Source organism: Notothenia coriiceps, unplaced genomic scaffold (genome assembly GCF_000735185.1).
Source record: "Notothenia coriiceps isolate Sejong01 unplaced genomic scaffold, NC01 NC01_scaffold00024821, whole genome shotgun sequence".
Lineage (NCBI taxonomy): Eukaryota > Metazoa > Chordata > Actinopteri > Perciformes > Nototheniidae > Notothenia > Notothenia coriiceps.
Window position 1 is genome coordinate 22,462 of NW_011357522.1, and position 17,921 is coordinate 40,382.

A 17,921-nucleotide genomic window follows, 5' to 3' on the forward strand; every position below is an offset into this window, starting at 1 on the left:
GCACCTGATATCGGATTATTGGAAGCACTAATAGTTTCCAGGGTTAGGGTCAGGGTTAGGGGTTAGGGGGTTAGGGTTAGGGTTAGGGTTAGAAAAGTCTGTCAATATACACAACGCCAATTTCCACCGGATATAGTTTCCGCATTTAATATTTTAATTCAATCATTCTCCAAATGTGTTGAGCAACATGTATGGAAGAGGAGAGCATTTTGTATTGGCCCCTGTCCCTTTATATTATGGCATAGCCTACTTGGCATCATCATATTGTCATGAGACGTTGTCCAAGTTTTGTATATTACTCTAAGACTAATATAATATTCACCATTTTGAGAAAAAAATGCTTTTCTTCTTGGCGAGCCACAGCGACTTTCTGGTGTCTCTGACTGTTGGCAGGCGTACTTATAGTGACACTGAGGGGTCCAGGACGTCAAGGAACAGACGAGCATGTAATTCCATACTGTACGTTTTTACATCATGTTGTTCTTACACTAAAGAGAGTTATTAAGTCAACTTTAGAGGTGTTGGTTGGCAGATCTTGGTGTATTCAATATTTCCCCTGTCCTCATGCTAAGCTTAGCTAATATCCTTACTTTAAATGTACCTACAGACATTACAGTGGTTTCTATCTTGTCATGTAAATCTCTGAGCATATTATCCAACTTCTTGAAATACATACAAATGTTGATCAAATGTAACCCCTCCTTCATGCAACAGTCATTATAATTGGAAACTATGTCAGTTGCATAATAAGCTACACATCACTGGAGGTGGCCTACCTGTGCAGTAATCTTCTTTCACATGATTTATTGTTTAACAAGCTTAGGCAGCATTAGCACACCACAGTGAAGCTACACCCACAATAATATGTTTGGTTCAAATGCATAACTTTAGTCATATTCACGCCTGGCATCCACACTACTCTGGGGTTTTAGACCCCCTAAAATGGGGCTGTTTTAAAGTGCTGCTGTCTTTGTTTTGGTAAGTATTGCATTTTTGTCTAGGGTGGAAATGCTTTGTATACATAAGATCAACCCATCCTGGTACTTTCCTTCTACGCCATGGCCATGCCCCTTTTTGGGTGAAAATGTCTGTTGTCATTTGACTGTTGGTCAATACAGATTTTGAGTTCATCGGCAAACAATTAAGAACACCGTGCTTTTTTTATTAACAAGGAGCCCAAATAGGATGGTCAGTCAGTAAAACATTACATCATGTAATTTGAGATTTTTGTTGTTATGGTGTTAAAACTCTTTCGGAGATGGTTTTCTTCTTATGTTTTTGATTTGTTTTGTTTGTTGGCTTGTTTGTCTGCCAGTTAGATTATAGAAAAAACTACTGGCATGCTTTCTTGAAAAGTTACTCATGTTTGACTGACTCGTAGCATTTAGCTGATGTTTGTTGTTAATTCACAGTAAGTCCAGGACAAGTAGGACACGCCTCTTTTTTTAAATGAAGGGTTGGATTTGTGTGTTTTTTCCATTTATTTAAAATATAAAAAAATGTATAAAAAAACATTGTATTTTTCAATATCTTCCTTATCATTTGACCACATTTCTTCACCTCTTTAATTATATTTTTATCTATGTCATACAAACACACAGCAGCCATGCAAATTCAGGAGTTTTGTATTGAAATCCCTATTTTTTGTTAATACCTCCAATAGCATATGACCCAGTGACTCCCCACAACTTAACTGTACAAACACATCACACTTCTTTAAATTGTATATGATTATCGTTATAAAAAAACAGTGTTGAAAATATATGAAAACAAAAGATGTGTATTCTTCAGATGTGGAACTAATTGAAACCTCAGTTATCTCAGACATCTTCCTGATCAGACGTCATATCACCTGTGTGTGCAGACTTCTTTAATAAGGGGAATCACATTCTTTGTTTTGTGCTGTCAGCTCACATCAAACGTGTAGTCGCACCCATTTGAGTAATTTCCCCTCAAGCGAAAACACTGCATAGGTTTAGGCGTCTCGCCAACAGTAGTCGACTGCAGCTCTTGATTTAGAGAGGCAGAAACCTTTTTAGTGAAAAATTGTTTCACCTTTGACCCTAAGGTGGTGCAGGAAGAGAGGCAGTAGCTATGCCATGATGTCGTTATGAAATCACCACTTCCAGAGAGATGTGCCCAGCATGACCTCAAAACCACGGCTCACAGATGACTTTGTTCACGTTACCCCAGTCTGACCCTGTTCATCATTACGCTTTGGGTTGGTGTGAAAACGACGCCCACACAAAGCCGCAGACACATGTCGACCTTTACCAGTCTCTTCTGCCATCCAAGAATTATGAAGAGTTTAATCAGTCCCCGTACACACCGTTTCACTTTAAGCCATCCCGAGTATGCTTCCAAGTCAAAACACACATTTCCAGACGTAAATTAGCAGGCACTTAAATGTTGCTGCAGATAACGAGAGGAGAAATGGCTCATAAAAGTCTGACATCTTGGAGCTGATGCTATGAATAGATATTCAGCAGAGATCTACAAAGTATGAGCTCATAGCTTGGCAAACTCCATTGAGGGGGAAGTTTTTTTTTTCCTCCTTTTTCTTTTTAAGAATGTCTTGTTTTATTCTGGAAATACAACTTCCCCATCTGTTTGGTGTTGTTATAAATTTGTCTGATTTCTTTTTTCTTACTTCATTTAAATGTGTTACTGGGGCAGGCCTGATTTATTTTTCCGCTTCACTCCGCCTCATGGTCATGTGCTCTTGGCAGCGGTGGGCCAGCGAGAGATGAACTGGAGATAGTTGAGAGAAAAGAGGGAAGGAAGACGGTAAAAGGAGGAAAGAGGCATTGAAGGATCGAGTTAAAGGGAGGAAAGAGAAGACCTGCTTTTTGGCTGTGTCTCGCTGCAGCCCGGCCAAATCACGTCCACTGCAGGATGTAAACAAACTAATCTGCCAATGGGAAGTTTTTACACATTTTGGTTTTCACCCGGCACTGTGTGACTCATGCAGCCTGGCTGTGTGGCCTCAGATGCTGGCAGGCCTGCAGCACTGGAGAGTTCAATTTGCCTTGCAGTAGGGGTCACCAACACGGTACAGGCCTGATATCTTCTCTACGCAAATTCAGGAGTTTTTTATTTCAAATCTCTCCTACGTTTAATACCCCTCATGTCATGGGACCCAGTGGCCCCAAATCCCAACAAGATAGCATAACTAAACTGAATAAATAAGACACAACTACTTATTGGATTTTAGTCCACCTTCTATTCATTTTGAAGAAGAAGGCCCTTTATTAATTAACTTCAGTTTTTCATTCTTTTAGTTATATATAAAAACCGAGTACAAGTACTCACAGGACCTTTACGATGAGGTTTGATGCCCACATGCACAAACAATTTTTTTTATTGAGAGGCGTCATAGCCAAGAGGCTGCCATTTTTGTACGGGCCAGAGAGAAGGGGTTCGTTGTCAGAAATACCCTTCCCATTCTCTTGAGTTTGAAGACCTGCACACACATGAACACCCCCTCACAGCCTCTCTCCCACCCCCTTTGTGGGTCACATGCCTTTGATTTCTTTCATCTGGCCCTGAAGGTTCAATGACATGTGTGTCTGAAAGGAGGGAGGAAGAACAACTTAAATAAGGCAACAATCAGCTGCCTCGTGCTATAGCTAATAACCCGGGGATATATATTTTCCCCGTATACATCAAGGTTTCAGGCAGCTGGGGGATGGCACGCAAGCCTCAGACAGACAATTTGAATTTGTGTGTGTGTGCTGAGGCCGTAAAAACTGTTTTTTAAAAATGCCCCCACCTATACCGTTGCTTCTAGGAATGTACTGATGGTGAAGTCTCCTGTTTGCATGCACGTATCTAGTAAAAAAATGTTGTATTTGACAGGCTATCATACATTTGAGAGTGGATGCCCGGCAATATCGTGTACAACCTAAACTACATATTAACCAGTGTTTGCAACTTGCGTAAAAAGTAAACAACATTGAAATGAAATCTGGCCGTGGATGATTTCTGAACAGTTGACCCCAAAACTGGGTTTTTTTTGGGGGGGGAGCCGGGAAAGGGGCGGTGAGTAATGTTTTGACCTGAGGACAGACGTGTTGCTTCAGGAAGTATCAGAAGTCACAGGTCAGGCTGAGGGCAAAGTAAACTACTAATAGTGGGATAGTGCTATGATGGCGTCTGGGTCGCGACCCTCCGAGGGGGCAAATGTTAAAATGCTGAATCCCTGCATGAAGGCAGTAGGGAGATTTCATTGAGGGTGTGAGGGAGGCTCACAATTCGGGCAACCAATGTGATGTGTCTTCTAAAAGTCAGATATCAGGACATATGAAGTCTAAATTCAGTTTTCTCCCAAATTGTTAATTTTTCATCCTTAGAGTTTAAAAAGACACTTAATCCTACACGTTTTCCGTGTTTTGACCAAGTCAATTCAGATCTCTTATGTTTCATATTCCTATACCAACCATTGGCCCTAAGCATATAGGTTCATATCAGTATGTTGTGAAAATCTAACAAAATGTATATTCATTTTTTATTATATTTCCTAGCCAATGCTATTCAGTTCCTAGTAGAAATTAATTTGAAACCCCTCAACAACTTTCACAGATTTGATACTTAAAGTTAGTATTCCAAGTTTAGCCTGTTTGTGTGCTAACAATTGCTAATTAGCACTAAACGTTCTTATTACTATAAATGAGGTTGTAAACTTGCTACTTGTGAGAAAATCTGGTCCCAGACATCGCTTCTCAACTCCAACTTTAGTTTCGCATCCCAAGCTGGACTGTAGACTAAATGTAACTGGAGGAACAGGACATCTTGGACGAGATATCAGATGCTTTCAACGGAACCTCAGAAATATATCAGATTGTCCCCAGTGGCTTATTGACTTGGCTTATTGATTTCCAAGACTGAGGGATCACAAAAGTTACCACATGTCGAGCTTCCAGACATTCTCCAGTCACACAATAATAACACAATGGCACTTAAAGGTTTGAGCATCTTGTTTAAGGTGATTTTAAGTCTCCCACGAAGAACTTCCTCCTACTGCATACACATTCAGACTATTGGCTTGGCCAAGCTGACCCTAACCATAGCCTTGTGTGTTATCTTTACCCCTCCGTTTTCCTGGAACACACTGCTGTTGATGGGACACACAGATAGGTTAGATGTCATAATTACTTGGCTGTGCTGCATTGCTAAATGTATGGCACTGCTTATACGTATAGAGAGGCAATTAGCATGCAACCGTCATCATGGCTTCTGCCTATGTGGTATAAGGGTGATATCTGAGGCTGGATATTATAGCAGATGTGCTGAATGTCAAGGCTCATGTGACTGAGAAAGTGTGAATAAGCAAAACGAGATGCTGTGGTCAACCAGGGGCATGACACCGCCTCGTACACTTTCCCCTTTATGTTTTTGTTCCCCTTTGTGTCTATACATGCAAAACACATAGGGGTCTTTCTGCGAGGGCCGGCTATAGGTGAAAGGATGTGATTTCAGAGTGGGGGGATGTTGCTGCTGGCAAGTCATTTGCTCACCCCAGAGAGTTGACCTCTTGAGAGAAGACCAACTTGCCCTGCAGTTGACACTAGAGTGTGTGTTTTGACTGTGGATACAATTGCATGACCCGAGCTGACTGACAAATCTACTCAAACCTCTATTGGGAGAAGGCCATGAACTCTCAGGAACAGCTGGAACTTGGAAAATGAATTTTTTTTTAATTTGCCTCATCTGTTTTCTTTTTGGGGAACTTCATTAGCCTGTTTTTGTAACACTACCACCCCAACCAACTCCCATATCATTTGTTCATTTTAAGATTAGTTCCACGGCCATGCTTGCAGCTCTGAAAGGCTGTGAAATAGAGGTCAAATTAACGTTTATTGTAAAGATTTGATTGGTTGAATTTATGTTGTTCAGCGATTGGTTATAGTTGATTCCAACCTCTTCTGGTTCCAAACAATCTAAATGAAACAGTCAAAAACCAACATAGCGAAGGCCAAAATGCAAAACAAATTTAGGCTTTAAAACAGTATTCCTAAATACAATGAGTGACACCAATGTGACAATTTCCACTACTTACATCTACTTGTTAATATGTTGATGTAAACATGCTAGCTATTGTTGCTATAATAAGCACAAAGTATTTGTTCATAAACCAAAATATTGGACACAATTAAATGTTTTAACTGATGTTCGTGATATTAGAAATGTCAGCGATTACCAAAGTTATGAAATAAATGTGTTCAAAATTCCACTGGAATCCATCCAATTTAAATGCACAAATGTGAACCTCATGTTGGAGCTAGAATATATTTCCAATTGCCAATCCTTGCTGTCGTTGTTGAGATATTTTGCAGAATAGATGAAACCCTTGACCAAATGGGCCGTAGACCATATTTCAAACATCACGTTGATCATAGTCTTTTTTGTACTATTTTTCTTTGCAAATCTTTCTTCCTCCCTTGAACAGTAAAATCACCCAAGAATACTGTCCAACCTTCAGTTTAAGTTTTAGTTACATATGCACAAACATAACCCTCACTCAGGCCTGGGAGCTCTCCAGAGAAACCACAACCGCTGTTGGAGTCGAGTTCAGCGAGAGGGAAGCGCATCCCGTTCACTTTCACTGCCCACATTTATCCTGGCTGTGTCAGTTTACCCGGAGAGATGATTTACAGATGTTTAAACCCCTTATCTACAGCTTCACGCTGCTGTGGATTTGTGTCAGCATTTTTGCTGGAAACTCAAGACGAGCATTAGTGTATGTGACTGGTGTGCTAAGTTGAAAATAGATATTAAAGGCTATTCTCTTGATGTATAATTAACCTCAGCACGAGGTGAAATGTGGGAGTCATATGGGTTTTCATAAAACGTTATCTGATAATATACTAGACATGGCTATTGCAGGTAATAACTTGCGACAAGTGTGGTTAAAGCAGAGCAACCGGCGACCCTGCAATATTCAAATTATTTGTTGGTTGATATGAAGTTTTCTATAGGTGTTAGAAATATAGAAACAGACGTCTGCACACTCTGTGGTATCAGGGTCACTTATGGCCCACACATTTACCGTGCACTTTCTCATGCACACACACACTCAACAGTATACTACATCCCACACACTTTCACTCTTGAAGCAGCTCTTTTATCTGGTTTTTAGTTAGAGACTAGCAGTTCTGAACCACGCAACACATGCAAAGAGGACACTTGATGAATGTTGGCATCGATAAAATGACAACCTGCACCCACGCTCTGCACTGTGAAGCAAATAAGAGAGTGAAAAAGAGGAGGAAACGGCGAGTTCTAACAGAAGACGATGTCTGTCTCTACTAAACCACAAGCCAAATGTCACATCCATCACCGTTGAAAGAAAAACCACTGAACCGAGTTCCTTTTCTCACAAATAAACAAAGTATATTTCACTCATTTCAAATATTTGAACACATCAAAAGACGTACCTACAGTATAGAACTTCAGAGACATTTTAACTTTAGCTGGTTCCTTGAAGAAAGAAGCTTTTGAAAAACAGATGTTTTCAGCAAGAATGTTATGGTTTCATAACACTATCATAGAGGGAGCAAATCAGCATGTTCATCATGTATCTGCCCTGTGGACAGAAACCATCTGTCTGCACAGTCCACAGTGAAATCAACAAGACACACCTGTGTGCATATGGCCATAATCCAAAAGCCTCCTATTTTTATGATTGATGATGATGCATTTAGGTTGTGATAAGCTTTAATGTGGCTGTATTGGTCGATCATTAACTGTAATTAAGCTCTAGGGCCACAAATGTACTTCGGGTTCGCTTCAAGTGCACTGGCACAAAGGGAAGTCTACTGTGCACACAAGCAACTGACAGATGGACGAACAATTTGACTGCATGCTCTTTTTGCCGAGTTAAATAGCAGCAATCTTTTTCTCTGATAAAGTTGACATTTTTGTATTTACAAAGTTATTTTAGGCTCTGTTAGGTTAGGACTGAAACTAGCCATACTGTCTTTCAATGCCCTTGTACACACATTCTGTATCACAGTATCACATGTTGACTTATTATGCAATTTATTACACCTCTGTTTATTGTTTCTTCAGCTACCAAGGTTCAAACAGCACCCTTCTGCAGAAACCAGCTTGTGTACTTATCAGTACCAACGAAATGTCCTGAAAATTATTTGTACAACGATGTAATTTACATCTAAGGTATGATACATGAGTACTTCTTGTACTACTTTAGGTTTTTTTTGTGCTAATTTGAATAGGATTCATTCATATTGCTGCTTGAAAGTGCTTAGCCAAATAATAATAAATAATAGTAATAATGCATTACATTTTCTATTAGAGCGCTTTTACAGGTGCTCAAAGCGCTCAATTACACATTACACATATTAGACATGTAAGAGTCATTACTGTGGACATTACCCACAGGAGCAAATACGGGTAAAGTGTCTTGCCCAAGGACACAACGGCCTGACGCAGCGGCAGCCGAGGCGGGATTGAGCGATTGAGCGAGCTGGAGTTCACCAACGCCCCTTGATCTGATGACCAACGCTCTAACCACTGCGCCAAAACCGCCCAAGTAAGTTTGATTTTTCGTGGATTATTTGTAATCGTAGCCTGAGCAGTGTTGGAAAGCTGATTCAAGATAAAAGCTGATGTTGTTTTATAATCCTTTAAATTATATTTTTTCTTCCCGCTTTTTGGAAGAACTGTCTTGGGTTATCTGTGTCCAAAGTTGGCACAGCGAGACTTGTGTTTTTTTGTATCTAGAGGAAAACTTACTTGGTATGCTATCGGGCGGGACATTTCCGACTCATCTCTAAGCAATTTTCCATTCAAAACAGAGCCTATCACGTACAACTTATACGAAAGTAAACAAAGGAGTCCAATCTAGGCTTTAATACGGGGGTGGGGGGAGTGTGTGGGAGAGAAACTCCCTCTGGAGGGAACTTTGGGATGTTAGCCTTTGCAGACCATTTACATGCACAAAAACATAAATAAACAAACTACAGGAAAGAGAAAACTCCAAAAAGCATTATAGGGCCTCTTTAATCCCTGACTTCCTCTGTCTGGTGTTCTCCAAGCCCGTTAACTTTACTGAAAACATACATCATCTCAATATTATTATCAAATCAGGCTCAAAATAATTAGCAAAGAGCAACAAAGCAAACGTACAGGCTACAGCAACGATTTAACCAGACTATGACTGGTGGCTGTTTTTAATTTCCCAACCTGTCTGTCACCCAGGCCATTTCTGCAACTGAGTGAATTCTGAGCCTCTTCTATGGCTCCAAAGAGGCCTATAAAATGAGCCATAATTGTTATGTAGATGAGCGATGAGGTTATGTCCCCGGGTGGATAAATATATCTTTATATGAGAGCATGGTAGGTAATGAGCAGTCATTATGATAGGGGGGCTGTCTTAGGTTGCACTGAGTCACATCCCAAGGGCACACACACACATAAACACACACACACGCACACACACACACACACAGGCACACACATACACACACACGCACACGCACACACACACACAGTGCTGACAACTTTCTCTCTGGCCCACAAATGTATAGAATAAATGAAAAGGAAAGAAAGTAGAGCTAGCAGAGGGAAGATAGTGAAACCACAGCTTTTCTCTGGGCCCACAGAAAAAGAGAGATTAATGGAGAGGAGTTAGACACAGAAACAAAAAGAAAAGACAGCGAAAAAAGAGAGAAATCCCACCACACAACTGCAAGAATGTCTTGGCTTTCACACACAACTTCTGCCATTACTAGAGAAAGAGAGGGAGGCCTGGTGTGTTTGGCAGCAGCAGCCTCTAAATCAAACACATAAGCTACAGCAAGGGGAAACCACTGCAAGGAAACCATGAATTTGATTTTGCTGTTATCGGGGTCAGCTCTGCTATCTCGCACTACTGTAGATTATGTGCCTCGTGCAGTAATCTTACATTTACACGCGTCTTTGAACTCTGATAAAACCAAAGGGCCACCATTATCATTTTTGCTACCAGAGCACACACTCAGGTTTACACAGCAGCCACGCCCTCCCTAACAAGAACTTACACAAAGCTGACACCACAGACCACACTGTGAACTCTAGATCACATTTTGTTCTTGTAACAAAATTGTGTTTGTGTTTAGTTAACTGAACCCTTTGTTTCTGAATTGTGTTTCACAACAATGACAAGCCATCTTAAATCTTCACTAATGTATATTTCCATACTAGCAATAAGTCAATTTCAAGTGAAAGTGTTTGCTTGTTGTGACAAACCCAAAGAGAATTATCATGGTTTTATGGCTCTCGACTTCACTGTTTTTCTTCTCTCTCAAGGCTCTTATCAACTGTGTTTCCAGCCGCAGCAACGGTTAGCTGTTTAGAAAGCTCTGATAAACTGACTGTACAGACAACGTTAGCGACTGGCTATTTATCACGGTGGAGCATTAAGCAGCCAAAGAACCAAATACTTTAATTTCTTCAAGATGGTGGTTAGCTAGTGGAGACCAAAACAGAGCTAAAAGCTAAATTAATATTTCGAAAGTAACGCGACTCCACAAGAAAGCTACTATTGCTTCTTGGTGTGTTAATATTTATGTACAAGCTAACATGTTAGAAAGTATAACTGTATAAGATTTATAAGATGTATACAAAATCTAAAAAAGGGTATGCTAGTCAGCGACTACCTTGCTAATTCTTCTTTTTAGATAGAAACAAGACTCCAAAAGAAAAGTTAATGTTGCTTCTAGATGTGTAAATAGGTAACTGTTAGTAAACATTTTAGAAATTACATAAGAGTTATTAGATATAAAAAAATATAAATGTCTTTCCAAATTTTCTTTTAAAGTTGTGTGCTGAAAACAAGGATACACTGTGTATCGTCTCATGTTACTCCTCAGGCAAGCCTTCAAGATATGGGTGATTAAATCAATTTCCAGATCACAAGCTGGGGGAACAAGGAGACGATGTGGCACACAATCGAGAGATTATAAAGGCCCTAGGTCTTCGTTTTGTTGTTTACCCTCTCATGTACACAGAGACCCATGTGCAGTACACATTCCTGCGTACTGTATAGAACAGTATGGCCTTCATGCTTGACTCACCTGCATTGAACATAAAAGAAAGAACAGGTGATATGAGGACATCTTTACTGACTGGTAACATCTAATCAGTCAACTGTGCGTCCAACTGCTCAATGTTATAGTAAATAATTAACTGGTTACGAGACCACTGACTGGCAACATCTATTTAATGGCAAAACATTATGACATCTCTATTTCCACATGTTTAAGTAAGATTTTGGAAGCTAATCTTGAAATACATAAATAATACATCTGAAATAAGTCCAAAAATGTGGACAATCCACCAGTATGCAAGACCTCAAATGCCATAGATGGTCAGTCCTCTGTGACGTTTCTCATTAAACCACCTTTTCATCATGTTATTAGCCCCGAGGGAGGGTATTTTCTCATCTAGGTCATTCCATAAAAGGTGGGAGTGGTTTTTATCACTGCTCTCTCTAATGTCTACTGTTGTTAAAATCCTATCCACCTCCAGGCGGATTACTGGTCCACTTCAAAGGCATTGGAGCACCGCAAGGTCGGTGGTCAAACTGTTTGTCTTCCTCCCATCAGGAGTGCAGTCAGTGGGCCGTAGAGAAGGTAGATGGAGGGGGAGATAGGTGGAGGTCTTATCAGGGCTGTGCTTGTTTTGTTAAAGGGAAAACCCAATGTAGACGTTCACGAGTGACATCATAGCACTTTAGGAAAGTTTCCAGAAGGAAAAGTAATCAGTTTAGTAGCAATGATTGCGTTTATGTAAGAGATACACTTCTTTTTTGTGTAGTTGACATCTGGTAACATGAATGATATGTTTTAAAATACTTTTAAAAATGGTAGATAATGAAAAAGTACAAACTTTAAACACTTTCTTAGGCATGACTGATTCATTCAGTACCTTCAGGGTAAACAGCATGTAAACATACATTTGATCTGTTTACAACAAAACACCACAGAGCGCCTATTTCGGGTAACGGAACAAGCTCTCAACAGGAAATAAACATAGTGAAGTTTTTTTGCCAACACGTCGAGCAGAGCTTAAGGAAGACTTCAAATGAATGCAAATGTTGCTCTGTTTTGAGAAATATCTTGATGAATAACTGCTTAACTGAAAATTATACTTTAAGAGCAGTGAGAGTGAAGCCAAAACATTAAAGCTACAAATCCATAGAGGTCCAAAAGGTCCGAGGGAAACGGCACTAATGGTTTTCCTTCTTTGGGTTGGTCACTATGACAAACCCCCTTCACAATTTACGCAGTCAAAAGATCCATTGTTATGAAAATATTGATTATAGCTGCTTTAGTTTAAATAAATCTGATTATTTGCAGTCTCCCAGTTGTATCAGCTGTCTAGGTGTAATCATGAACCCATGAATTTTACATTGACCTTTCCTAGCCACGTGTCCTCTATGTTTATGTACCATACATAGTTATTATTCATATTTTGGGAGCTGAATTGTAGAAAACAGGGATGAAGACACAAACAAGACATCTAAGCTAAGCTGACAACAACATTCATCCAGGGTCAAACAAGGAAAAATGAAAAACAACAGATGGACACACTACATGAACAATGAATAAACAGGATTTTACTCTATATTTCCACCTGTTTCTGGACTTAAAGCTCAAACAACAGTGGAATGGATTGAAGGCCTGTGATGTTTATAATTATTTGAAAAAAACATTAAGGCCGTTATAAAAACTAATTTACCACATGTTGATGATTGCTTGACAATATAGAGATGACTGATGAGCTTCAGGTAATGTTTCAACCCCAAAACGTACACCCTTACATTTTTGGAAGTAAACCCCTCATATGCTTCAACCACCAAGTCATCCAATGGAAGGAAATTGTGGGGAGTATTGGGGCCCAAATTCATTCCTTGTCAAAACAGGACATGCTACAGCGGCCATTAAATTGGAAGGAATGTCGGGAGCGCGTCTCGTAATTTCTCTCTCTGTCTCCCTTGGCCTCCACCTCTCCCGTTTGCTTTTGGAAAGGCTAAATGAAAGACAGGCGCTGGTTCGCGTGCTCACCACACTGAACCCCTGAGGGCAGAAGTGTGTGTGTGTGTGTGAGTAAGTAAATGTTGGGTGATGAAGGGCATTTGGAGGGACAAGGAGCATATTTCACAGGCCAGACAGATCAAAGCAACACGGTTGTTCTCCCTCTTTTTACTTGTCTATCTACCTTTCCTCTCTGTTTTTTGGGCCACTAATAAAGTCCACTAATCTAATTAGAGCCTGCTTAAAGGGATCAAGTGGAGCCTCATGTGGAGAGAGAGCAAGAACATATAATAGTTGTTGTTTTTTCAACTGTGGTTTAGAAAAAGTGAAGTGTGGATCTTTCTCTCTGTCATTGCATCTCCTCCCAGCTCTTTTTGTTTGAAAGCTGCTCACGCACAAGGGCTAGATGTTATCTATGACAGCTGTCTCCCAAAGGTGGGCCCATACAAGTCATTTAAGGTGAGAGTACAGACACATGATGTAGACTCTCTGAGATAAAAGGGGAGACAACAAGTGAATGATGAGATGCACATTCAACCTGAAATGTGAAATAGATTAAGACACAAGGTTTACAGTTTCATGCCAATTTTTGGATATGGAGTAGATTTTACACATGGAGGACAGACAAGGTATTTTAATCCCAGCCAAAAATAGCCATGGCTGATTAATAATGGAGACAGCTGGCACTCACGTACTGTACGCTGCAAACGTATAGAATGTGTTGAGCCTTCAAATCAGCCAATACTTTAGCTCTCCATAACTTCAGCTTACTTTCAGCTACAGAAACCATTCAAATATTAAACTATTCAGCCTTTTCAGCAATTGATGAGAAATTTACAACTTTTTCAAAAATATTTCATACTTTTTGAAATATTCAGCTTTTTAAACTCTTTTTTTTAACATTGAAGTCAATGGGAGATGCCTTCAAATCCACTTTTCCTACACTTTGCGCCAGATTCTTCTCCTCTCAAAATGTCAGGTAGACACTTCATTCCAACTTTCAAATGATCACAATACCTTCAGCTATAAAACTTGTCTAAAAGATTTTTGATATCTTTTAAACTTTTTGAGATATTGCACTTAGTTTGGAGCTTGGTAGAGAGGCCTTTTTCAGATTTTAACATTAGAGTGGATGGAGCAGCTCATTAACTCTAGAGGCTGATTTCTCTATCACATTTCTTTTGTCACTTTACACTCATAACCCTATGTCAGCTTTAAATACCATGTGACAAACTGGCGTCAACTTGTTTTTGTTTAAAAGTGACAAGATGTTAAAGCTGATAATGCAGCACATTGCCACCACAGTTTTACTGAAGCAGTTGGGTCATGTTTGGGTTGTGGCTTCATGATGTGTGATATTTTACGCCACATGCAGACACAAGCATACACACAAACATGTGCTGTGCCATTCTAGTCTTTTAGGCTTTTTTGCAGATTTTTATCATAATGATTACTGATAACTGTGAAATGAACCCTAAGACATAGGTCAATGGTTCAAATTGTTTAATTTTTACAACCCCTGTTTGCTGCACCAAAGTATTTATTGTCTAAACATTGAGATCATTGAATGACGTTTATGTTATTATGGGGTCATTTTTTATCAAAAATGAGGCATGTTGACAACTTTTTGCAAAAACAGCAGTTATATACAAGTGTATCGGCATGTTTATGCAGTATTTAGCCAGCCTTCTTATGTTAACTTTTGTCTCCTTTTCTAACCAAATACGGCTTAGTCCTTTTCACCAATTTAGCTTTTGATTTTGCATACGTGGAATCGAGAATTTCATAACACACAAGAGGAACTAGTTTTTCTACTACTACTAACAACAACCTAACTGGTCCAACCAGCAACTCAAATGGAAGTATTTCCTTCCAAATCTGCTGGGTGGGGACACAGGTGCAGAGTGTGTTGGCACGTTGCCCGCTCTGCAGGCTGAGGACATTTCAAAACAGATAGAAGTACTTTTCCAACTTAACCGTAAAGTCTGTCCGGGGGGGGGGGTAAACCACTACTGGAATCTGTGCCAGTGTTTTTCCTTGCATTCCTCTAGATCTCTGTTATAGCGAAGTTGTAGCAGCACTAGTTGTGTTGCACTGTTGGAGGAGCCTGGGAACTAAAATGTTCATCAACATAACTACACTGTAGCTATGTACGAATGACAATAAATCCTTGAACTTGAAACTGTGCTTCAGGCAGATGCAAATAAATGAATAAAATAAAGAGAGAGACCTGTAATCACTCAAAAGCCACGAATCAGAAGTGTGTGTGTGCACAAGTGTGTGAGAAGTGCAAGTGTATTAAGCGTTGCCAGATGGGAAATGTTGAGCTATCGTGCTAGAGGATAAAATTGTATTTTTTTAAGTTAAAATGATTGTACTTGAGTGAAGACCTGTTACCAATTGGCACAATTGTGTAATTTTTCAAAATGTGTGTTTAAAATAATTGTCTACAAATCTGCCTATATTGTTGTTTTTTAAAGATTACACACACATATCTATTTCTATGTGGGTGTGTGTGTCTGTGCACCTTGACATACAATATCTTATCATATGTAAGCGTATATAATCATTTGCGTTTAAAGCTGTGTGCTTAAAGCTTGTGACTCATGTGTAACCCTGAGTAAATACTGTATAAGCTGAATATAATTATATTACCTGTGCGTGCAAACCAGAAGTGTAAAGTTATACCCATAAATCATGCCATGTAGGTGGTGATTAAATCTGCATTATAGTCAATAAACCTCTGGGGTGTGTGCTGCTATCAGTAGAAATATGCCTATGTCAGCAGAGATACCACATACACATATAACTTATTTATATATTTTATGATTCCAAGGTTGATATGGAATTAAGGATTAAGTAACAAAATAGATAACAAAAAATTGATAATATAAGACTTCCCTGTTCCTTTAAATAGGTCAACGTCCTTTTTGTTAGATTGACACAGACAGAATTACATTATTTTATTATATTATACAGACATATTATGCTCATTTTCAGATGTTGTGCCTCTACTCTGACATGTCTCCATGCTTTAATGTTCAAAAAGCTCTTTATTTTTCTCATACTGCCTGTGCTGCAGCACCTCTTTTCACCCTCTGTCTGAAACCAGAGCCCAGTCTGCTCTGATTGGTTAGCTGGCCGGCTCTGTTGTGATTGGACTTGTAAAAAAACAGTATAGGAGTCATCTCGACTACTCCTGGCTTACGATAAAGAACTCACCCTCCCCCATGTGCATGATACACCAGCCAAGATAAGATAACTCCCCCACTCTCTGTCCTCCCTCGCTCCCCTGCACTTTACTCTTCTCTCCTCCCCTATTCTCTCTATATTCCTCACCCAACGACCTCCCTCTACTGTAACTCCCCCTTACACACACGCACGCACTTCCCTTCTGGTCATCAGGAACACCATACCTCATCGTACTTGGGCTTATCTCTCTCTTCCTGTTCTTACTCTCTCGTCACACCTCCTTTATCTCTCTCAGTGTAGTTCATACAGGGTTAATGCGTCATGCGGCTGCCTCTAAGGAGCACCTATACATACATACATACATACATACATACAGACATACATACATACAGACAGACATACATACATACAGACATACATACATACAGACATACATACATACAGACATACATACATACATACATACAGACAGACAGACAGACAGACAGACAGACAGACAGACAGACAGACAGACAGACAGACAGACACATGTGGAGTATAAAGGTGTGTTGTATTTAACATCACAGTCAATTTGCCAAATTAGGCAAGACTATGATAGAAAACGCTCTGAAGTTCCCTTGTTAAAGATGTCCTGGCAATAATAAGAGTTCAAAAAGACAAAAATAAATGTATTTAAATATTTCCGGATAACAAAGCTCCTGCAATTCTAAACAAGATGTACTTACATTTGTGTGATCTAATATCTTCAATAGTTTAGAGAGGATGTGATTGATCTGGCAATACATGGGTAATATGTAAGTAATTAAGAACAAGGTCATCTTAATATTGGTCTATGATTTATCCTCTGAAACCTGCCTGGTCTTATGAAAGGAATTTGGGTAGCATGAAGGATCAGTGGGTTGGAAAACTTCTAAATTAAGAAAGACAAAAAAAGGAAGAGACGTTTTTTTCTTCCTTGTGTTTGTTTTGCCGTCCATCAGAGTGCCATGGAAACCATGGGTGTTGTTTTTGGGTAGCCTAGGATGTCCAGAGGGGTTGTTTTGATAAACACATGTGACACAGCTTCACTATCTCATATTGTCCAACCTTATTTTGCGAATCATTTAAATTCAAAACAAGGCCACAATAGTGATGCTAGAACGATGAAGATGCAGGTACCCCTTGCAATAGACAGTATTTAAACAGTTTGCAGTGACAGCACGAGTTGCATTCAAGGTAAATGGTTCTGACAAAAAAAAACATTGACTTCTAAATATCATAGGTTGACAGATACATTTTATACACACAGGTAGTGCTGCGTACCGGTACGCCGAACCGGTACTGGACTTGTAAAAAGTTTCGGTTCAAGTCCGGTTAAAACCGGGACGTCGGGAACCGGTACTTGGACTCGCAAAAAAACCAGCACTTACGTATATTCTCCTTTTTGTTCTAAACCATCTAAAACCTTCCATAGATCGAGAAATTTGCGCTGAGAAAAGACGAAAAACATTGTGTCGGCTTCTGATATGGCGGCCATTACTGAACTCACGAAGTCTCGCAAAATATCGCAACTGCTCGCGAGATCCCTGGGACGTCAAGGGAAGCTAGTGATGTGATTGGCTTAGACATAGTGGACAGCGTGGTCGAGTAGTAGTCACTACAGTGTATACTGTATAGTAGGTGTGTAACAGTGTAATGCGTATAGTCTAC